The following is a 25077-nucleotide window of genomic DNA, read 5'->3' on the forward strand; positions in this document are numbered from 1 at the left end:
CTTCTTGCGATGGAGTAGACAGCAGGTTTTGATTTGGGCTGCAGGGTTTTAAATTGTCCCATATCAAATTGTCTCGTGTTTCATGTTTTAGTACTTCTGTAGTTGATGTCATGTGCTTTTGATAGTGTTATCACATTTCCAACTGTTTTATACATACACACGCAGACACACACACACACACAATTTCCATTCTAGAAACTGGAGGAAAGAAAACGCACTTTCTTCTCCACACTCCATCCTGCCAGCTCTCTCCATGGAGTCCCACTACACATTTTTCTTAGATTTCACTGAGACTCTCAGACCCACCAACACTCATTTTTCTTTCACTCTGCCAAATCCTTCCTGGCTTCATTTTAATTAGTAATATGTCTAAATTTCACCATCTATCACTTGACCTGCTTTCTTGAAAATATCCTCAAATCCTTTGTTGTTGTTGTTGTTGTTGTTGTTGTTTTTGGTTGCATCAGCCCAGAAGACCAGGAACTCAGGGTCACTAACAATGATTAAAAATAGTACTAAACATTCCATGCTTCATATGTCTCACCTTGGTTTTATCTAATTTACTCTTCGCAGTGATCTTATGAGGTGACTATAATTATCCTCAATTTACAGAGAAGGAAACTGAGGACCGGCTAGACTCAGGTGACCTGTTCACGTTATTTCTGAAGTTAGAATGTGTGCTTCCCAAACTTGAGTAAGCGAGAATATCATGCAGAGATCTTACAAAATATGGTTTCTGGGATATCCACCTTGGATATTCTGATTTGGGAGGGTTTGCAAGTGGTAAACGAATCTGCATGTTTGACAAGCCTCCCAGGTGATTCTCTGAGGCTCTGTTGAGGTTCCCATGATTGTCCTTTCGTTAGGTTTTTATTTGGATCTCCCCTGGAAGAGGAAAGACTATGTGGAGGAGGAAGGCAGCTTAGGAAGCCCTCGCTCTTCCTTTGGATCCTCACAGTCCTATTATTATTGCCCTCCTGCAAGCGAAGTGAGATTAGAAAGATCTGTGTCCAAAACCAAACTGACTTTTAAACACAAATCATACAATGAGTAATAGACCAGCTTTGTCAATTATAGGAAAAATAGTCTTATTCAAGTTATTGACACAACTTGAAACCATAGCATTAATTGATAGCAAATCGAAGGGTTTTTCTTTCTGTATGGATTCCTTTCTTTTTCTTTTGTTTTTGTTGTTGTTGATTTTGACAATTGTGACTTTTAATAAAATTCTTCAATGGTATTCTATAAACTGTTACAATATTTCCACTTCTGACCATGAGAAAGTAAAACAGGCAGGGACATGTACTGGCTTCTTTGTATAATTATTCACCTAGAGATTATAAGATAGAGGAGTGACATTACAAATTTTGTTAAAATGAAACATTATAAAAACATCTTATCATTAAACACGTGATTTTTAAATATATCAATAGCAGAAACACCCAGCATGTTTGTTTAATAGCCTGTGATTTTTCTTTTTTTTTCAATTTTTTCAATTTTCATTTATCTTTCAGAGAGAGAGAGAGAGAGAGCGTGAAGAGGGGAAGGACAGAGAGAGAGAGAGGGAGACACAGAATCCAAAGCAGGCTCCAGGCTCTGAGCTGTCAGCACAGAGCCCGACGTGGGGCTGGAACTCACGAACTGTAAGATCATAATCTGAGTCGAAGTCAGACACCTAACTGACTGAGCCACCCAGGTGCCCCTTTCTTTTTTTTTTTCTTTTTAATGTTTATTCATTTTTGAGAGAGAAAAAGAGAGAGTAGGGAGGGACAGAGAGAGAGGGAGAGAGAGAATTCCAAGCAGGCTCCGCACTGTGAGTGCAGAGCCTGACCTGGCACTTAAACTCACGAACCCTGAGATCGTGACCTGAGCCGAAGTCAAGAGTCAGACGCTTCACCAACTGAGCCACCCAGGAGCCCTGATAACCTGTGATTTGTCTGACTTGCTAATAACCTATATGTTGTAAACCGTACTGCCTTTGAAAGTCTGGGACTCTACATGCATTGCAGGGGGTTTTACCTTTCCATAATTCCCTTACTTGCATGTTCACCTGATTTCACTGCATTCATAGTATTCAGTGTATCTGGAGAACTTCTGAAATGTTACATTCCATTTTTTCCCCTTATGTCAGTGGCTGCTTTATTAGATGGAGACAGCTGGGATAACATATGTTTCTTTAAAAGAAACCTTTAAAATTTAAAATTTGAAGAACACACTTTAAAAATCCACCAAAAAGTAGGGTGAATTTTGCCTCTTATGAGATTTATGAGATATTTTAAAGGATTTAAACACCAGCTTGTCAGAAGCCATACCCTACACTTGAAAGCACATTGCAACAGGAATTAAATCCAGAGATCTTTTCATTAATTTTTGGTGCAGTTTCATGTCAGTCATTTAAATCATTATATGCCTTTATTTACAAATCAGTGTTAATAAGGCTTGTCTGGGTACCTCAGAGTATGTATTTCAAGACGAGATGAAGCAATGCAAGTAACAACCGATGGATGAAGAGTGGGAGACAAGGGCGGGGAAACACAGTGTTTACCGGACATTCATTCTGTTTACTGGTCATCCATTTGGTGTTAGGCACCAGGCCAAGCACATCACATAGATTTTTCCATTCAGTCTTCACAATCGCTTCCATAAAGTAGACCTATTATTCCACATATTAAGGCCAGGATAGTAAGGCTCTAAGAAATTAACTAATTTGCTTAAGGCCAAAAAGTAAATTGCAGAGCCCTATTGGCAAATTCTTTTGACTCCACCTTTCACACGTATCAAGAATCAGTCACTTCTCACCACCTCCACTGTTGCCACCCAGGCACAAGCTACCACCAAGGCTTGCCTAGGCCACTGCAATAGCTTAACTCCTATTCTATTTTTGCCTTTGTCGCCCGACAGTCTGTTCTTAACACATGAGAGGGAGCCATTTAAAATTCGTCAGATCATTCACACCTCTGTTCAGAAGCCTCAGATAACTTCCTAACTCATTCAGAACAAATGCCAAAGTCCTTAATAAGTCATAGACCCCTATGCATTATCTGGGGTCCTGCCTCCTGATATTTCTTTGGCTTTGACCTCTTAGGAGTCTGTGCTTTGCAGGCTCTAATCCAGCCACACTGGCCAGCTGTGTACATCCCCACGCATTTCCCTCACCTTGCTCTTTCTCAAACACTGCAGTCATGCTCCTTCTTGGGCCTTTTGCATGGGACTGTTCTCTCCAACAGAAATTCTCTGTCCCTAGCCATCGACTTGTGTCTCTTCCTCGTCTTGTTCAAATACTTGCTCCAACGTCACCTTCTTAACAAAGCTTTGTCTAAATTGCTTCATTCCCAAACTTGCTCTCTCCCTTGCTTTATTTTCTCCTTGCAACACATCACCATCTGCCACAGGGAAAAAGAATATATTATTTTGATGACATCTCCCATTTCTCCACTAATAGATAAACATCGTGGAGGTAGGCACTCATGTGTTTTCACTGTTGTATCCTTTTGGGGAGTGTCCTGAGGTTGAGCTCCTTTCCTGTTTTGTTGCTGTTGTTGTTGTTTTGCTCTGTTTGTTTGTTTAATGTTCATTTATTTTGAGAGAGAGACAGAGTGCAAGCAGGAAAGGGGGAGAGAGAGAGAGAGAGAGGGAGACACAAAATCCAAAATAGGTTCCAGGCTCTGTCAGCACACAGCCCGACAAGGGCTCGAACTCATGAGCCATGAGATCATGACCTGAGCCAAAGTCGGATGCTCAACTGACTGAGCCACGCAGGCGCCCCTGAGTTCCTTTCTTGTAATTGCTCTTGGATGAAGGAGATATGCCTCACCAAGGTAAATGCCTTCCCTGGAGAAGCCCCCACTCAGTGACCAGTGAATGAAACGATGAAGAACCAGACCCCTTCCCACAATCTGCGACAACCATGAGGGGCCATCTAGCTCAAGAGCTCCCAGGAGACAGGCCAAGACCCTTTGTGCAACCACGTGTTTACAATTCATCTTCTCCCTCTGCCCAATTTTGCTTCTCTCACTTTTTTCTAATTGTTGTTCCTTAGAGTACAGCCCAATAAACCTCCTGCAAGCAAATTTCCATCTCAGATGTTCTTTCCTTGGGAACCCAATCTATGTCCACCACCAACAAAAATCATGTCAAACAGTAGGCGCTTCAACAAATATCATTTCAATAACTAGGTAAATAAATCAATGAATGAATAAACTAGGATAACACAGGTTCAGAACCTGTATTCCAGAGTCAGAAAGATCCTGCATGTGAATCCCCACTCTACCTCTCAATTCCTGTGACTTAGAATTCCTCACTTAACAATTAATTTCCCTCATCCATGAAAGACATTATACCAGTATCTTTCTCAGAAACTTTTTGTTAAGATTAGATGAGAGAAAGCTTATAAGACTCCCATCCTAGTAAACGGAACATTTAAGTTCTTAATAGATGCTATAAAAATAATCATTACTCTTACTATTTCTTCAAGAAATGTGGCCAACTTCCTACATCAAGAGTTATTTCTTTCTGTCGCTTGATTCAAATCTATTACCAGGTGAGAATATGAAGAAGGAAATAAATGAAGACACTTACCTTCATCATCCCTGGGACAATATACATGAGAGTAAAGGTGGGGAACACAAAAACAGTCATTATGGACACAGGTTAAATAGACTAAATAAAACTATAGTCACAGACTGCTTGATCAGAAAAATAGTGGAATATACCAGTAAGTATTATAATTCTGTTAGGATGGTACTGGACTTAAGTTAGGCTGTCATCTAAGTGATTCTAACAGTTACATATGAAGGAATATTTCAAGATCTCTGGCTAAAGTTTATTCCAGTATTTAATCCCTCAGTGCCATCAGATTCTCCTTCAAATAACTTTTCATCTGTTTCTAAAATTTTAATCTATTGCATCCAGTTTTGGCTACTATACGAATACAGGACCACTGATCTCTGTCTTTTTTGAGCCTCAAATACAGTATTCTAATTAATCGATGAGTTATTTACTGAACCTTGTGCCAAATACTGGACTGGGCTTGAAGACAAGTTCTAATTCACGTTCCTCCTTGCTGTTCTCTGACCTCTTTGGAGGCCCAGAGTCCCTTTCATCTTTTATAATTGTCTCATTTTCATTTTTGTAGATTTTCTTTGAATGAGCTCCAATTTCTCTACAACTCTCATAAATACTTCAGGAAAGGCTTGATTATTGCCAAATATGGAAGAATGATTACTACTCATGATAAGCTTGTCATACTCCTATTAATATACTCCAGCATAATGTTAGCTTTTTAAAAAATTGCTTTATGCTGCTGAATCATACGATTTGTGTTAAATGATGAGTTTTAAGCCATTTCCCCCTTGGTATTTGAGCACACAAAGTCTTTCTTAAATCAATTGAATTTGTTTTTTTTGTTCCTCACTGTACTTTCATTTGAGCTTGGTAAATCCAATCCTACTTTTTCTTTTTAGTTGTTTTTTCTACACTTTCAAGCTGAATTCTCTCTCTCTCTTTCTTTCTTTTTTTTTTTTTTCCAAAGAATTGGCAATTCTTCCTATACCCTTCCTGGTTTAATTCAATTCAACACAATAGTTGACACCTACTATGTGACAGGCATGTGCTAGATGGAATTATGGGCACAGAATTATTAAACATGAGCTTTATTAAGAAGTTCTTAATATTTCAAGAGCCAAAATAGAGAAATGCACGCATTCAGAGGGAGGTCAGTAGGTGGCTTCCTGGTGGAGGTAATGCTAACTTGAATTGCAATGATTAAATAGGAATTAAATACTGAAGAAGACGGGAGCCCAGCCTTCCAGGAACGGGGTAGTTACTATACAATTACAAGTTTAGAGACTTAAGATAGTAAATGTATGGGGAGACTATAAACAGCTTCTCATCACTAGTATAGAATGCAAGCTGAGGAATTGTAAGAAACTTTATAAACATCATTTCAACCTAAGGAACTAATAAAATATTATCTAATCTTTGGCTGGCCAGTGGTTAATCACCCTTAGTACCATTGATCCTCATTATTTGCAGATTCCATGTTTGTGAATTTGCCTACATGCTAACATGTACCTGTGACCCCAAGACCAATATCCAGGTGCTTTTGTGGATATTCACAAGCTTGTGCAGAGTGGTGAAAAGTTAAGTCGACCAACCCGCACATTCCCAGCTGAGGTCCGACAAGATGACTCCCCTACTTTCTTATTTCGGCTCTCCTACTCTAAGCAAGCATCCTTTCTGAGGTCTACTTAGTGCCATGTGCGTTTGTATTTTGTGCTTTGGTGATTTTTCTACTTACCATGGGCCCAAAGTGTAGTCTGCATAGTTCAGGAGCGCTGCAAAGTGCAAGAAGGGTGTGCTGTGATTTCTGGGGAAGATATGGATGTTAGCTAAGCTTCACAATTAACAAGGCTAAACTAATCGGAAGAGAACCCTGTCTCCACACAAAGTCACGGCCGTGCCCGAACTTCGACTTTTCCTCAGTATGGAGGGTAACTTGGCATTTCGTGATTTCAGCGCATTGTCAGTACTGCCAACCCATGCTTACCTTTGAGCATCGCTGCCAGTGAAGTCCTCGAGTGAAAAGTGTCGGCAGGGAATCCGTGCCAACTACGTACAGTTCCACCAAAGTGGGCGTGAATTGCCTTTGTAGATCTTCAATGAGTCTTTATTGATGGTGACTATAATGGCGGTGACGATGATGACGAAAATGGGCAAATGCTGCACATTCACCTAAAATGAAGCAGCTGCACCCAGTCTAGGAAAATACATTCTGTGAGGGCACGTTCAATACAACTAAGTCAATCTGATGCTTAACAAACTGCTTCTTCACGCACGGCTTTGTGCTAGGATCGACCATGGGCAGCACAGACTCTGTCCACAGGAAGTTTGCAATCTAGTGGATTTGTGAGGGTAAGACCGTTGTTTACAGTGATGTATATTAAGGAGACATAAAGAGAAGGGATTAAAGTGTTACGGAGTTTTAATGGTGATCAAAATCATACTTGGTAGTGGGGGAAATCTCTAAAAACGCTTACAAGGAAGATCATAAGGGAGATCATGTTTGAGCTAACCTTGGAAAGAACATGATCAAAGCCAGGAAAACATGAGGCATTCAGAGGAGAAAGCATCCAGCTTGCTTTGAGTGCAGACTCTGTGAAGATAAGAAGCAAGAAATGTGACTAGAAAAGAAGGCTGCACTCAAATGCAATTGGAAGCGTTTGAGCAGAGGAAAAATAGCAGGAACGCTCCACCTTTGGAAGTGTCATCTTTTGAGAGAGGGCTGGAAGAGGCAGGTGAACAGTTAAATCATTCTGGATGCAGATCCTGAGGGAGATTTTGAAGCCCAGGGACAGGTGGCTGCAGGAGTAGTGGAAAGGGGACAGACATGGCACATTTTGTTGCGCCTGCACACACAGGAAGCTAAGTCTTACAGAGCTGAGTTCTACGGGCAGAACGGGTTGATGGTCATAGGAAATTCAGGAGAAGCGCCTGACTGGATTCCATTTTATACAAGTTGAGTTTCAAAGTATCAACAGATACGTAAGTGAAAATACACAAGTGGACACTTGGCAAATTGGGTACGGGTCATGAGAGAAGTTGGAATAGGATTGGTTATTTGAAAGACATCTGCTTAAAAAACAGTCTTAAATCCTATAAAGTGAAAATCCTTTCACGAAAAAGTGAAAGCAATCAAAATATGTCCCACATGTAGAAATGTGTATATAAAAATATATAGCATACATACATGTGTTTAAATGTGTTGTCTCACTGAATTCTCAGTGTAATTTTGTGGGTCAGTTATAGATTGAAAAACGGGTGGAAACTCTTTCATTTAGAAATCAGGAAGGAAAAACTAACCCCCCCCCCCCAATTAAGGAGAAATGGAAGAAAATGAGGGTGGAGGGTGGTGGAAAGAGCTCTTAAAATTCAAAGGCTTTTTCCTTGTCTTGCCTTAACCAGGTGCCTATTATTTATTTCTTATGTAGCCTGCTAGACTAGGATTCCAACTGGTATTCCTGACTTTCTTTCAGTTCATCAATGCTCCATTCATCTGCTAGAGTGATCTTGAAAACGTTGCTATAATGTTTTGTTCCTCTGCTTAAATACCTACAGCGGTCCCTCTTTTCTTATCACAATATCAAAGCCCCCTGAGTTCTCATTCCCAGCACCCTTGACTCTGAGCTCACTCTGGGGCACTTGGCATTTTTCAGACCCAGCAATGTAGGTTCAGATCTGTAAAACATTTCTGCTGTTGCTCGTTCCTGCCCACGAGCTTACCTCCTCCCAAATACTAGCAAAATCTTATTTAGCCTACAAGTTCCAGATCAAATGTAACGCCCTCAGATGCTTTTCTGATTTCCATATCCCGAGCAAATGTTCAGTCCTGTGTTGCCCAAGTAGCCAGCCCCGAATGATGTTGGATTAACAATTCTCGGTGCTCATGGGAACCTGACAGGATTGATTCCTTTGAAGGAATTGCATAAAACTAAGCAACCAAACATGGAATAAGTCTAGGTTTGTTTGCTCGCTTTTAAGTAAAATATTAGGACACGTGTAAATTTGAAGCCCTATCTATGTTAACATCAGAGTAAATTTAATTGAAAACTGCCTTGGGTGTATATGAAAGCTACCAAAGTGTAACCAGTGTTTTTTTGCATTCCGTACCACCTAGATTTGCTCAGACATGAAGTATGTTACGAAGAATGGTGGCTTCAGCAAACATTTGCTACAGACAAGGGACTACTTTAATGTATGCCTATTGTGAAAAAGATTATAAAGGATGGTTCTTTCAAGCAGTCCTCTGTTATTGCATATACACAATCAGATTATAAACATTTTCTGTAAGGCCATGTTTGAAACAACTCTGTGGATGTGAAGTTATAAAATAACAACAGTGTTTAGTTTGATTCTTTTGGGACGTGACTCAATATGCAGTTTCAGAAACACAAACTGAACTTCTAATTATTACTCAGTGGGCGTGATCTTAAAGCCCGCCGTCTGCCTATCGGTTGAACTCTCTAAACCGATAAAAGGGTGCTGTATTACTGAAGACACAGCACAGGCAAGAAAAACTTTCAGAGCTTCAAGCCATGAAAATTACATTTCACTTCTGCCCTTTTAAAAATGTGTATGAGATCCAGCCATAGACCGTCTCACAGCAGAGTCAACATGCCTTTCCAGGCTTTACTACCAAGCAAGGGTTTTATAATACAGGCAAATTATAATGCAGACATGTATTAAAACTGTTGAATGAGGACAATTTGTACCTTGTACTTCCCAAGAATTTTTCCAAGAGACTTTTGTTCTTTTTTGTTACAGACCTAGGCAAAATTAAATAAAAGTTGATAGCTTGAGGAAACAAACGTTACAAAAGGCAAGCTAATTAAAATATTGCTGAACACTGAAGAAATTTTGACAGATGTCTTATTTCGGCATGAATTCACAACTTCAGACCTTAACGAAAATTCTACTCCGTCTTTTGTTCTTGCCGATATCCAAACCCTCTCACCCTCTGCTTTGTGTAAAAGTGTTTCCAGGCAACCCCATCACAACTATTGCTTTTGTCTCATACCCTTTGTCCACCTCAATTCTTTTGTCATTTCTGTTACATAGATAGGCAACTCCAACTATACCTTTGCTACTTATGGAACCTATTTGGCATTGATTCATCCTATCTAATCCTATTCTCTCACATTCATAATGGGTAAAAACATAAAAATACATAAGTAAATCTCTCTTCCCCCAAAACTATTTTTGAACCCCTTTCCTTTATCATCTTTATCTGTCTTGCAGATAGATAAACACTCCTATTCTTCCCTGCCTTTATTTTTTCTCTAATGCCAAACTAGAAGTTATGGCAGGGGTCGGCCTCCTCTGTACTTCATACTGTTACTTCTTTTTAAATTTTTTAACATTTATTTATTTTTGAGAGACAGAGACAGAGCATGAGAGGGGGTTGGGGGTTGGGTTAGAAGCAGAGAGAGAAGGTGACACAGAATCTGAAGCAGGCTCCAGGCTCTGAGCTGTCAGCACAAATCCTGAGGTAGGGCTCGAACTCATGAACCGTGAGATCATGAACTGAGCCCAAGTCGGATGCTTAACCTGTGGAGCCACCCAGGTGTCCCCGACCTGCTACTTTTAAGGACATTTAATGTATCATGTTAAACAATATATATTTACCAGATCCAGTCCATCTCATTTTGGGGTATCAATCTTTTAGAATCACTCTTGCTGCTGTCTCCTCACATGTTTCTCCTTAAGCTTGTTCATTGCACCAATTTCACCAGTTTCCTTAAGGCTACTTATTCTGCACAGAACTACTGTCTTGTGACTCATCATGCTGGAAGTAACCATTAGAAGGTGTCATATCTCCTCTGAGATCTCCAACCCAGCACCTTCCCTCTTCCACCATAGGTTACTTTCAGTTTAATACTCTTACTCAGCTCTTCTGCAACCTAATAAGCAATAATATAATTAAAGCATTTAGAATCTTAAAATAACAGAGGTTTCTATAGCAGTAACCTTTTTTCTCTCCTAAACTTTTGGCTCAATTACTTCAGTACTAGCACAATCAAAGCTCTCGTCTTCCTGAAACTTTTCAAGCCACTGATGTCAAGTCCAAGTCAGAATTCCTTCCTAGTAACCATGGCCTAAGTTCCCCTAACAAGCCCACAGAGTAATCCTTAGGAAAGATACAGAACCACAGGGAACTGAACAATTAGAGTCTTGCTTTCCATTTTTAGCTGGCCTTCACCACTATCTGGTACTCTGATTATTCATGTATAATTAATTCCCCAGTGAATTTTCCATACTTCCTAGTCTAGGTCTGCTGAAGGGTAACTGGAAGTCCTCAATCTCATGGTTCCTTCAATCCGTATAGTTGGTATTTAGATTTATTTTATAGAGATGCATTTATTTGTCATAAGCAATCAACGCTAAGACCTGAGACGCTAACACTGTAAGAAACTAAAAGGAGGCTCGGGCTGAAAACCAATCCACACCAGAAGATTCTAACATGTGTTACGGTGGGGCAAAAAAAAAAGTTATAACCTTGAGAACTTTCTAGTCTGAGAGAAAGAGAATGAAGTATTTTAGGTCATCGGTATGAGGAAGGAGGTTCAGGAGGGTAAAACAGATCCACCTTGAGGGACTTGGTGAGAATCCGGAAGTCATAGAAAAGAGATCTGAAATATAGTCTAGGGAATATGGGATAGGGACCAGAAAAATGAGGCTTCAGAACTCAGTTCCAAAGAAAGTCGATGCATTATCAGGCAGAGCCTGAGACACGGGGCTCAGAAGCAAGAATGATCTTGATGCCAAATAGTGCCTTTTGAGGTCAGGAGCCTAGAGCTAAACTATTCACAGGATGCAAGGGGTGAACTAGGTCCACAGTAAGAGTGGAAACGCTCCTGGGAGCATTTAGGAATGGGAGCCAATAGGAATGATAATAAGGATGAAGCAGTGAAGAGAATGGAGTGAAGGAGCATCTTAGCACAGATGCTTGTATCCCCTTTCCTTCATGTCTGTGCACCGACGCATATCTGTATCTGTTTAAAATTTTTCTTCAGATTCACAAGAGGAAATGCCTCTAAATACAACTAACTGTTGCGTTTGTTTGATTGTTTTCTCAGACAAGACATTTTGCTTGCAGAGCCCGTGGAGGGTTTCTTTAAATATTTTAATTTTCTCTGCTTTGAGAGCTGGGTCTTACACCCGCACGACTCGTTATGATTTCAGTTATCCGCGCATGTGGTATTTTAAGGGCCATATTACAAAGGGGAGGACACCTGGAAACTTATTCTGATATTGTCATTTTACTGCCCTAGGATGGGAGATGGTCTCAATTTAGAGGCCTTCAGTTGCTCTTCCCCTGAGAATAGCTGTGGTTTCATTGAGTTCCTCTTTTTGTTTGACGTTTAATACTTGATACTTTTCGCATGGATTAGAGTATCAAAACCACTCTGCAGAACTAGAGAGGCTCATTGGAAGGTAATTCATAGCAAAAAAAAAGAATCAAAATTATAGGATGTCCCTGTGTCTCTAGTAACTGAGGCTGCAACAGCCACTCAACTAAGCTTTTATTTGCAAAACACAATATTTTATTAATAAAAATAAAGGTAACTATTTCACCTGGATTGTAAACCACACCCTTCTACTCTCTTCTAGAACATTGCTCCTACAGTGCTCTTTTTAACAGTCTCATATGGGTTCCTGACCTTCTGCCTTCAATTTCCTCTAGTCTCTGCCCTTGCAAAAAAATTAAAGTCCTTTTTTTTTAACCTGACTGTACTTCCATTTTAACTCTCGCCTTCCTCTTTCTTAGCAACTTTTTTAAAAGTTTATTTATTTATTTTGAGAGATACAGAGACAACGCCAGTGGGGTGGGGCAGAGAGAGAGAGAGAGAGAGAGAGAGAAAGAGAGACAGTGAAAGAGAGAGAGAATCCCAAGCAAGTTCCATGCTCAGTGCAGAGCCTGATGCGGGGCTCAAAACCACGAACCATGAGATCATGACCCGAGCCAAATCCAAGCATTGGGCATTTAATTGAGCCACCCAGCTGTTCCTTTTCTGGCAGTTTTTAAGTCAAGTACCTGCCATTGTCAGACAATCTTGAAGAAATCATACTAAGTCATTTCAAACTCTGTCATTAATCTAAAACAGGGTAACGAAATTTACATGTCTTCTTGTAATAAAGTTCTATAATTCTAAAAGTATGTTTTTAAAGATTTGCAGGGGCACCTGGGTGGCTCAGTTGGTTAAGCATCCTACTCTTGATTTTGGCTCAGGTATTGATCTCACCGTTCATGAGTTCAAGCCCCGCATGGGGCTCTGTGCTGACAGTGGCAGCCTGCTTGGGATTCTCTCTCTCTCTTTCTCTGTCTCTGTCTGTCTCAAAATAAATAAATAAAATAAAAAAATAAAGATTTGCAATTCTAGAGAAGGTTAATAATGAAAACCTACATAAGAGTTAATTTGGTTAAACTCCTTATTTTATAAAGGAGAAATTAATTATTCTTTAGGATATAGTATGTGACTGAACAATATTTTTACTCATGATTTATATTTGCCCAATTGATAGCATCAATATGTAACATTTAAACTACTAAATAGGGATCAGTAGCTACTATTTTGAAGAAAATAAAGCACAACTCTATAAATGTATATAGAGTAATACCACTCTAACAATACTATATATTTTTTCAGTGTATCTGGATTTAATACACCCAGTAATTATTGCACAACATTTCAGATTGAGAAATGTGGGCATCTATTGTGTATGTCAATTATGATAGCAGCAGGTATAAGCTTTTTTGGCCTATTTACTCCTTTACTGGGTAGAATAGGGGACCAAGGAATGTCAAAAATATCCAACACGTATATAGTACTTACTGTGTGTTCAGACAGTGTCCTGTTTTTTAAATATATATTCTATATGTATCAACTCATTCAGTCTTCACAACAACCCTAGGAGATACCTATTTTAGAGATGAATAACCTGAGGTTCAAAGAAGTCAAGTAACTTGCCCAAGGTATGTGGAAAATTTGGAATTCGAATACAGGCACTGTGGACCACGTTTTTGTTCTAAGGGTGCTTTCTTCTGCTTCACATCAGGATCCTCTTTTCTGTCCATCTCTTAGCTTTGCTTGTCTCTTCTTTGCTCGATTAACGTGCTGTCTCTCCCACTTTGTAAAAATGGCCACCTGCAATACTGATGGAAAGATACAAATTTTCCCTTCCCTCCACACGAAAAGTCCAGGGGGGGAAAGTAGTCAAGTTAACCTAATCGCTGCAGCCAAGAAAGTGCTGTGATTGGATAGATTTCAGTCATGTGACAAGCTTTTACCCAGCAGAGATCCATCCCATTAAAACCACTTCAAGACAGATATTAATTTTGCTAAATATAGCAATCTTTGAAGTAGATTCTAGAGTGGGCTAAATGAGAATTGAGAAGTATGAGACATGAACTTACCCCAATCCCTGTTTTGAATTTTGTTTTGTTTCGTTTGTTTCTGGCAAGTATAATTCAAACCCAAATTTTGAAAGTCAAAGAGAAACCCACCAGATTCCTTGTGTTCTCAGTTAACTCAGCTGACACAGTTCTTTCCATCTGGTCCCAGGAATTCTTGTGGTCCCATCTTTCATGATAATCTTGGTATGGTGCACATGCTACTAAATATATTGGTAGAAAGAGGGGAAGGAAAGAGTTTCAGTATACCTTATGAGTGCTTTTCACTTACCGAGGTTTTTTAGAATAAAAACCTGGTGAGGAGCTGATTTTTTTTCTCCAATTCCCCTATACATCAGACTAATGTTTCCTTGAGTGGAACATGATACACAGTTTTGTTTTTTACCACAGAATCCTTGGGCTTTATACATTTTATGATCTATATACTATAAAGGTTACTGAATTCTGCTTGCTCAAGAATGCTATGCTTATTAAATGAGATAATGTATGTAAAGAACCAGAACATAAGAAAAATATCCATATGTTTTTTTTCTTTCCTATTAGATTAGAAGTCGGTAGAGAGAGAATCAGTCATCAGCATTCCTTTCCAACTTCCAATTCGATGTATGTCACCTCCACATACTTGTTTCCAAAGTTTTCAAAATTAGTAAATCCAACGTGATGCCAAGTGCAGTGGTTTACAAGATATAATTTCCCAAATTAGCACCATCACCCTTACTGGGCACTCAGAAATGCAGTCTGGGGCTTGACCCCCACTGAATCAGAAATTCCAGGGGTGGAGCCCCAGTAATGTTTTAACAAGCCTTCAAGGTGATGCTGATGTATATTGACCTTAAAAACCACTGTCAGAGGGACTTTCTCTCTCCCTTTCGCAGGGCCACCTTCCCTTGCCTCAGTGATAAGGGACTGCATTCTTTACTAATTAGTATTTAAACAGAAATTTATGCCAGAGAGTTAACAATCGATCCCATATGATTCTCTTCAAAACACAGAATGTTATCATCAGGTCTTCAACAGAACTGGGGCAATATTTCTTGGCTTACCTATTTTGTGCTTGCCAATAACACTCTGATTTGACATCAATACGATATGTTCCCTGAATCTTGCTTGTGGTATAAGGTGTTTATCTCTTTGAGGACTGTGGCTGATCCATATATTCAGTGGGATCCTTTTCACAGTTTAATTTCTTAGTCGGTGAAGCTACCACAGTCTTTTCCTTGCACTACCATGTAAAATATAAACATTAAAACAGTGGAATAGATGGTTGAGGGTCATTTTTGGTGACTCCTCTGGGCAATTTTCAATAATGCCCAGTGAAAGCGCTATTCATCATTTTTTTCTGACAATATATCTCTAGCATAGTATTCATAAATATTTGATTGACTCTCGCAGGCTAGAAATCTCCTAGTAGATAATATAACATGTCATATTTTTTTGCACCAATCATTTGGATCACCACCATAAAAAATGGTGTACATTCTTCCATTGATACAATGTACTCAGCTTACATTCAATATACCACAAAACCCCATGGTATACAGGCAAACCTTGTTGGTTCAGGTAGAATTAGTTTTCTTGTAACAGTTGGAAGTTATGCATCAATATGCATTTACTCTCTAGTTTTAACAGTCAGTCCATACTTACTCATCTAAGTAGTTTCATAGCCTATTTGCAGATAAGTTGCAATAATTATGGCAGTTCAACAGTCTATACTTTTCTGCTGTGAAGGACAAGCATAAGCCACATATTTACATTAGGTCTATAAAACAAGGTCTACTTACATCCAGTTATTTTGGCTGCAAATAATACTCAGTTGAATAACTCCAAGAAAAATATTGAAGTAGAACATAGGAATCCATTTTCGAATATCTTAGCTAGAATGTCACAGTGTTTTTACTGCATCATTCTGAAACCTGTGCAGAAGTTCCTTTCACCTGTGAACTTGGGGTCTAGAGGTCCATGTTGATAGTACAGTTCATGAAATCAGCTTTTGAGCACTGAATTACATTCCAGATAATGATTTTAGAGCCAAATGGGCACTGTGAGAGAGCATGCCTTGGGAAAACGTGGAGTTGGGGTGGGTTTGGCAGTAAACCAGACACGTATTTGGGTGTGGGTGCCTCTAAATCTGATGGTGCTCAAAGCAGATGGCTGATGTGTATGGCGTTCCCATCAGGTGAAGACCATGTAGGTCATCCTCTAATGAGGACTTCATTCTCACACAGCTCCTGTCATTCAGACAGTGCTTCATTCCCTGGAAACTTCTGGGCCTCAGCTTAACTCATACGTGTTCTCCAACCTTGGGGCTCTCAGCATTCAGGCTTTCCTCCATGCTTTTCCTTTCTTCCCAGGCTATTTTGGTATCCCATACAAACTCCTTTTTTTACCCCTTTATAAAAAACAAACAAAACAACAACCAAAAAAACACCTCTCTTCTTTCTTTTTTTCCTTATGATTCTTTTTGGACAATAAGGTGGATCCTGTTTATATGTTCAAACTTGAACCCCAGTTATTATTAGCAACAAAACTGCCTCCTCCACTCCACTAGAGGGCAGTGAAAGCTTAATCTTCCTAAAGACCATTGTTTGGTATCCTGGGGATGGTCATGGGGCTTCCAGATTTATCATTCTAGAGAAGGTTTTAAAAAGTGTGAGGAAGAGGGTGTTCAGGAATACGGATAAAAACTTCTCTTTTATTTGAAAAAACACTTTATTCCTGAGATCTAGTCAATGGACTTTTCTACTTATAATGCCCAAGGCATAAACAAAGGAAGCTATGGATGGCCTGGATCTACTATCAAAGGATTCTGAGTGCACTATATGAAAACTTCGGCCAGTATGCTACTTAGATATTGGCTGGAACATCCTCCTTGACTATAGTCACTTCTAAAAAAAACCTTTTTCCTTGATGTGTACATAACAAATGGTCCCTTGACTACAGGCTGAGTAGGCAACAGTGACCTCTGTGGCCTGACTTGAAAAGATGACTCAGGCCTGTCCAATTTCTGCTTCCATAAACTTAAATTTGGAATAAGAAATACATGAAATGTTTTCCAGTTACTGGTAGGAGTTTAAGGTGGAAAGTTATGATACAGGGAAAAAGCCCAAAAGAAGCCATGATGTGCAAACTGAAGTTACAAGGAAGCTTAAGATAGTGAGAAGGCTGATGTGTTGTAGAGAAGCAGATACAACCTGAGGGAGGAGAAAACAGGAGAAATAAGGTATTAGAGCTTCCTATGGGTTTCCACTTACAGTATATGAGTATCTTTACATAGCAAGATATGTGCTCTCACCTGGTTTTGATTTTTAAGAACTCAGCTTCTTTTCGATGTATTTTAAATACTCATTTGATCCTTTTTGGGTCATTCTGTAACAAGTTTCTCTTGTTCCTCATAGTGTTCACAACCTTATCAACATTCACATCCTGCCAAAGGCCTTCCCTCAATAATTAGAGCTGTTTGAAGTCTCCTTCCTTACGGCTGGCAACAGCACAACCTTCGCAGCACACTGATGATGGATGCCCTTGCCCAATGGTCTTTCTGTAGAAATCTGAAAGACTCCTTTTACCAAGGAGACAGAGAATTTGGTTGATTTATCCCAAGATGATCCGCTTAACTGGTGATTCCCTTACTGAGAATCTCTTAGTTCCTTTTCCTCTTTGCTTCTGGCTCCTGAAATGGTCTTCCTCTTTTTTTTTTTTTAATTAGAAATTGTTTTAATTGAAATATGTATAACATATAACATTGTGTAAATGTAAGCTATGAATCATGTTGACTGGATACATTTATATGTTATAATGTCTGCCATTGTAGTGACAATTTATACTTCTGTCACATCACATAATTACATCTTTTTAGTGATTGGGGTAATTAAGATCTAGGGATCTTCTCTTTTTTTTTTTTCTGTTTTTAATGTTTATTTATTTTTGACAGAGAGAGACAGAGCATGAGCGGGGGAGGGGCAGAGAGCGAGGAAGACAGAATCTGAAGCAGGCTCCAGGCTCCGAGCTGTCAGCACAGAGCCCGATGCGGCGCTCAAATCCACAGACCGTGAGATCATGACCTGAGCCGAAGTCAGACTCTCAATTGACTGAGCCACCCAGGCGTCCTTTTAAGACCAACTTCTTTTGGGAAGTCCATCAACAATCTGTCTTCTCAGCTCTTTCCTGAGTTGGCCAAGTGTTATAGATTCTAATCTTATTTCCGGAGGAAGAGATTAGCTCACTTGTTCCTGCAGGTTCAAGGTTAACACGACACACCTACCAAAAAAAAAAGGGGGGGCGTACGCCTCGTGGTCCAGTGAGTTAGAGCCCCGCGTCGGGCTCTGTGCTGACAACTTAGAGCCTGGAGCCTGCTTCTGATTCTATGTCTCTCTCTCTCTCTCTCTCTGCCCCTCCCCCACTCATACTCTGTCTCTGTGTCTCAGAAATAAATAAACATTAAAAAAATTAAAAAAATAAAACAACACTACATACCTACTTTCTTAGCTGTGAATATACTAGCTAAGCTCAGGACGGAAGAGTCCTCAGACATTCTTTTTATTTGTTACTTTTGCCCTTCAAGCCACTTTGACCTCTACTAAGGAGAAATCATAGACAGTCCGTATCCAGATGTATGTCACAACTTCTCCATATCTATAGTCCTCGGGGTCAGGCCCACAAGATTCAATCTTCCTCAATGAATAGAGATCTCAAAGCAAAATACCATTGCAATTCTATTCTTCTTGGCCTCTGATTGTATCATGTGTGCCTTTTAGTGTTCTTTTCACTGAACACTGGGATACAGCCATATGTTGTGCATTTGGCCCCTTTTATTTTGTCCAAATTCACCCTTTAGTATCAGTGGTATGGGATGAAAAATAAGGATCTAATTGCTAGAGATTGTCATGGTAAAAATAGGAGAAAGTTCATACTGAGATAGAGAATATTTCACATGATAAGCATGTGACTAACCTCAAGTCAGGGGTTAGTTAAAAAGGGGCTGGTAATCTGAAAGAAATTCGTTTGAATTTAGAGAAGCACATGATCTTTGGACCATCTGCAAACCTGCAGTACAAAATTTCCTTCTTTAGCGACATTATTTTGTAAGAAGGTTACCTGCCCTATTTTAATAGCTCTCTGATTTCTCACATTCACTTTCTTGTCCCATGATCCACTTGACATCATGATACGGTGTTTGTTTGTTTGTTTGACTTTGTTTGTTTGCTTGTTTGCTTTTTAGCCAGATTTTGGAGGAGATCAAGTCAGTTACCTTTTCAGAAACCTGCAGTGGCTTTTTTTGTTAAGCATGACCATCACAAGCATCTGAAGTCATTGTAAGCGTTTCAATTAATCCATCCTCTAGATTGTGCCCACTAGTTCTCTTTAAAATACAGAAGCTGAGGCCACACACGTAACTGTCCACAACCCAAACTGCCTGAGATCCCTAACGAAGAAGTTTGGCCATGTTCTGTATGTTTCATGATGATGCTTTGTCTGGAATATTGTTACTGTTCTTCTTGGATAATTTCTTTTCATTCCTCAACACCTACCTCAGGATAACGCCACACTGTGTTTTCTTTAATTATAACTCTGATGTGACAAAATCATGTGTATATTCCTCCCCCAGACTGAAATTTTGACATTTTTTACCTTTGTGTCCCTGGCAGAGCTTTGTGTCCAGCATACTGTTTGCCTCCCTGAAGGGCTTGTTCTGGAGAAAGAGAGAAGGGGAGTGTTTAGCTGTTGACTCTTCCAGGGACTAACTCAGCTGCAGAAAGCCACTTTGGCCAAAGTTGTGCCCCTTTCAGGGGTTCCTCATTTAATGGATATTTAATAAAAGGCATAAAGGTCTGGTTATTTGCTTCAATGTGGGACAAACTGAAGGCCAGGCTAGCTTTAGAGTTTCCTGTAGAATCTCCCAAGCTTGTTATTGGACATGCAATGCTTCTTGACTTTTCTCCCGTCCTGATCCCTCTTCCTTCCCCTCCCTTTCCCAGGAGTTGGTACCAAGGCATTGCTTCATGATCTGCATGAAACACTGCATCTCAGACTCTACTGACTATGGAACTCAACCTGTAATTGCTATCAGGAGCGATCCAAGGAAGCAGGAGATACGTAGGGGTTTTGTAACTGGATCATTTGCTGCCCAGATAGCAACAGAGACTGGTATCTTGTGGGCACAGATAGCCTCTGGCACAAAGTTATAGTCTGACATCTTTTAAAACTTCCACCGATGTGACCTGGAATGGTATACTAGTGTAGCAGCAGAAGAGAATAAGTGCATTAGCTGGTGCATTTTGTCAATAGTTTGAGAAATATGGGGAAAACGGTTAATTATAAGGTCAGTGAAATTGAGTAGCTTTTTCTCAGTTTAATTGACTCTCTAGAAAATGATAACAAGCTGAGAGTGATTAATCACCAATTGAAAGCTAATATGAAGTCAGAGGGCCATTTTGGCAGCATGCGTAAAAGCTCTCATTTCCTGTAGAGGGAAGGGAAAGAACACTGAAAAACAGCCTGGAGACTTAATCATTAGAATAACCGAGCTAAAAGAAAGTTTCGACTGTCAAACAGTACAGGTCTGCTGTGAAGTTCAGGGCCCTAATTGGGAAATAATGACATCATAACATTGGGATAGGGCCGTTTGTTCACAGTTCCATAGGTCTGAACTGTGGGTACAGCAAGGCGCAGCTAGGTCTTTTACTTAAAATCTAACCAGACCCAAATCAAGATGTTGATTTGGAGCCTCCCTTCTGGAGGCTCCAGGGATGAATCTGCTTCCAAGCTTATTGAAGTTGTTGGCCAAATTTAGTTCTTCACGGTTGTGGGACTGAGGTTGTCATTTGTGTGTTGGCTGTCCACTGGAAGTCGCTCTTAGCTCCTAAAGGTCACTCTGGTCTCTACATGTGGGATCTTACACTTCAGAGCCCGTAGCAGCAGTTCATTGAGTCTTTATAACATTTGAAATCTTTTAAACTCCCCTGTTTCTGTGTCTTTCTTTCCTTCTTCTGGCACATCTCTGTGACTCTGCTAGAGAATGTTCTCTGCTTGAAAGGGCTGGTATGATTAGATTAGGGCTGTCTAGGTAATCCCAGATAACCTCCTGATTTTAAAGTCCAGCTTCATAACTTGCATTGGTTAAGTCCCTTTTGCCTTTGAACATAACATATTCACAAGTTCCAAGAATTAGAGCGTAGACACTTGAAGGTTCCTTCTATCTTTCACACATGTCCAATTTCTGTATCCAAACCAATTTTCAGACCCAGTTATATTGACTGTAGAAAAAGCAGTGTTCCCGGGAGGAAATATCTTGCAGTACCTTGACAAATGAACATGGTAAAGATTTTCCTCCATCTAGTCCCAAAAGTAACGATGACTCTTTATGCCAGTGACTGTACATTGGGAAAAGGGCAATGTCCGTACACTTGGAAGACTACTGAACATAAGAGTCATGACCCTCCTGTTTGAATGGGGGCATATGGGGCCAGGACATAAACGGAGTTCTGGCCAATATCCAGCCCACAGCAGGTCCACTGAATCCATAGACACATGGGTGGTTATTTTCTCACTTTCTGAATGTATAATTGGGACAGACGTACTTACTTATTGGGATAACTCTCACATCTAGCCTTAGTCCTGTAGGGTAGGAGCTATCATAGTGGGAAAGACCAAGGAGAACCCTCTGAAATTTCCCCTTTCCAAGACTATAAATAAAAAAGAGCATCTCTCCATGCAGATGGTGGCTACAGAGCTCAGCCAAAAGCTCATAAATTGTTTGATAAGTAACTAGCACAAGTTCCCACATATCATTAAATCAGACCAGGGTGATGTTAAAAAATAAAAAAATTAAAAAAAAACAGTGGGAATGGTCCTATGACGATGAGGACTGCCAGTCATTGCATAGCAGACCAATTTAGAAACTGCAGCCTGTTAGAGCATTGGAAAAGCCTGAGAAAGGCACTGCCGAAGCTCTCCAGCTTCCCTGTGTAGACAGCCCACGGGATGCCCTAATAATCAGTCTGCACCCAAACTCTGAGTGCCTCTCAGACCAAATGACCCACTACATGTATCCTAGCTATGCAACCAATATTGTTGGCGTGCACATAACTAAAGTTCCTCCAGATTCTGATGCTAATCCACTCTGTACTGGGCATTATGCTCTACTCCTCAATATGCATTCCTCCCAGATCAGTTTGAATAATCAGGTTCAGTCCACTGGGCCCATGAGGGGCCAGCCCTTCCACCACATTCACAATGTATTCTGAATCCAACCACTTCTGATCTTCACCACTATCATCCTTCTTTAAGCCACAGTTTCTTTATCTGTACTTCTTCCCTAGCCTCTTATCTCTACTCCTGCATTTGCCCCTATAATTGATTCTCTGCAGGCAGAGTGATCTTTTTCAAAATGTAAATCAGATCACAACACTCTTCTCTTCAAAACCATTCAGTACTTCCCTTAGAACAAAATCCAGCAGCCTTACCAAGGCCTGTAAGACCCTTCATGATCTGCCTTCCTTGCTAACTTTCTAATTCAGCTCCTTACATAACCTATTTTTTGTATTCTGTTCTAGCCACTTTGCCTTCCACAGAGTTTTCTTGAACATGCCAGGCTCATTTTTGGCTCAGAGCTTCAGATTTGTTCTCTCTGTATAGAAACAGATTTCCTCAGATATTCACATGGCTCCCTCCTTCAGTTCACTCAGGTGTCTGCCTAAAAGTCACTTTCTCAGATACTTCTTCTCTGCCCACTCAACCTGAAATTCCTCCTTTAAAATATCCATATTCTTCCTTCTCCTTTACTCTACTGTGTTTTTGTCCCTAGAATTTGTCATAATCCAACATTAAATGTTTCGATAATTTGTGTATTATTGGTTTCCCCAACTGGAATACAAACTCTACGAGGGCAAGGGTTTCAACTAGTTTAATGCTGTAGTATTTAAAAATACCTAGAGGGGCGCCTGGGTGGCTCAGTCGGTTGAGCATCCGACTTCGGCTAAGGTCACGATCTTCTGGTCTGTGAGTTTGAGCCCGCGTCTGTGGGTTCGAGCTGTGCTGACAGCTCAGAGCCTGGAGGCTGCTTTGGATTCTGTGTATCCCTCTCTCTCTCTACCCCCCCCCCCCGGCTCAAGTTCTGTCTCTCTCTATCAAAAATAAAAAAAAAACATTAAAAAATTTTAAAATACCTAGAATAGTGCTTGGCAACCTTAGATGGGCTCTCCAAGCGTTTGTTAAGTAAATAAGCTACTCAGGAAGTGGTCAAAATTTGGTCAGTGACTTGTGAGGAGAAGTACATTAAGTGTCTTCTGAGGAAGGCTCATCATTCCTAAAGTAGACCCTTAGGAAGAGAAAAGATTCTCTCTTCTTCCTCTGGATATGGTTGAAAATGTGTGGCTTGGAATGTCTCAGCCACCTTTGCATCAGCCCGAGGAGGAAACCTATGGAAAGACTGAAGAATGTGAAGAAGTAAAAAGAACCTGGGTCCTTGGTGAGCTCAACCAACTGCTGACTTATCTCTATGGAAGCCATCCATCCCTACTAGGAATGTGAATTGTGAGAAAGAGTAAACACGTAACTGCTTATGCCAGTGTTCTTAAGGATATTTCATTCATGATTTCATTCTTCACAGCCAAGAGCAATCTGGCTCACGCATGTACCTTTTCTAGCCCTTCCTACTACACAATACCATACACCTGACTCTTCAGACTCATTAAAACTCCAGATGCCCAGCTAAATGTTCATCTGTGCTTTTGCTCAGCTGTTGCCTCAATCCCTTGCTTCTACACATGTGAAATTCTACTCACCCTTGACATTCCCTCTTCTGTGATCGAACTCAGAAGTTACCTTCCCCTTCATACCTTCCCTCGCTGCCTCATTACAATCATTCTGCAGTAACCTAATAATTCATTGCTTATTTTCTTCCTGGTTCCTATTAATTCAAGCTTCATGCTACACTTATTTCTCCCCATTCTCAACCTACATTCATTCAATCATTTATTCATTCATCAACTTTTAGAGAGCATTTATTGCCAGACTTTGGCCATATATCAGTAAACAAAACATGCACAAATTTGGCTCTAATAGAGCCTGAATTCTTGTTGGTAAGGATGGGAGTAATCATTCAATAAATAAATTAATTAAATAATACATCAGGGAATCCATAGTTTCAAGAAAAATAAAACAACAGAGGAGTGAATGGGGAATACCAGAGTATGTGAGGGGGGATTGCAATTTTATAAAAGGGTAGTTTATGGGGCGAGGGGTCGGGTTAACCTCATTTCAAGGCAACACATGAGCAAAGACTTGAATGAGTTGAAGCAGTGAGCCATCTACCTGGGGCAGAGTGTTCCAGGTGAGGGAAACAGGCTTAGGACAGAAGCACCCTCGAGTTTGAGGAATGGCAAGAAACCTTTTTGCTCAGAACAAAATGACTGCAGTAGTAAAGAACACATCTTCAGCACCTCGCCAGGAACCCTGCACAGTCACTCAACTACTGAACTTTCAATAAATGATTGCTGAAAGGGCATTTTGCTTTGTATCAGCTAGTTGTTTCTATTGATTGAATTAAAGATTATGTGCATCAAGAATCAAAATAGCCCTCACTTAACATTTTAATTGCACGTAGTATGAAGCAGATTTGTTTTCTCCCATTCAGGGAACTTTCCTGAGATATTTACAGCTCCCAGTGTTTAGACTCACATATTTTAGTCTTAATTTATCCCACATTGGCATAAGCTCTAGATCTCAGGTTCATCGTCTTGAGGCTAGCAGTTATCACAATCATAGCTAGATGTAACATAAGCCACAGTTGTGAGATGAATGATCCAAAGAAATAAGCCTCTTGCTGATGCTTTGGCTTCTGCTCTTGCCTCTGGACTGGAACACTGCCGTTCATATCAAAGATTTAGTCCTGGCTACTCCAGATCCATGGTAACATTAGCCATCGAGTATGCACCTTGGTTGAAGACCATCTCAGCTTCTACTGGGTTATGATAACCTGCCCATCACTCCTGTCACTCTGTTCCAATAGCATCACTCCAGGCATCTGGCCAAGAACTGGACAATCTTTTATCATTGCCTCAGATAGACCTGTATCATTCCCATCGCCTATGGGAACAGAGCTACCTGTC

General features: G+C 40.1%; 2 long non-coding RNA genes across 2 annotated transcripts in view; one reads left to right on the plus strand and one right to left on the minus strand.

Moving 5' to 3' along the window:
- LOC131519118 (uncharacterized) overlaps positions 1–4897 on the plus strand; it is a 22144-nt gene extending 17247 nt beyond the window's left edge. The window contains exons 4-5 of the long non-coding RNA XR_009265472.1: positions 4040–4175; positions 4541–4897. This is a non-coding gene — a long non-coding RNA (uncharacterized LOC131519118). The remainder of the gene's footprint in view (positions 1–4039; positions 4176–4540) is intronic.
- LOC131519119 (uncharacterized) overlaps positions 1–14174 on the minus strand; it is a 17463-nt gene extending 3289 nt beyond the window's left edge. The window contains exon 1 of the long non-coding RNA XR_009265473.1: positions 14063–14174. This is a non-coding gene — a long non-coding RNA (uncharacterized LOC131519119). The remainder of the gene's footprint in view (positions 1–14062) is intronic.
- Between the last annotated feature and the right edge of the window lie 10903 nt (positions 14175–25077).

This window comes from Neofelis nebulosa, chromosome 8 (genome assembly GCF_028018385.1).
Source record: "Neofelis nebulosa isolate mNeoNeb1 chromosome 8, mNeoNeb1.pri, whole genome shotgun sequence".
NCBI classification, from domain to species: domain Eukaryota; kingdom Metazoa; phylum Chordata; class Mammalia; order Carnivora; family Felidae; genus Neofelis; species Neofelis nebulosa.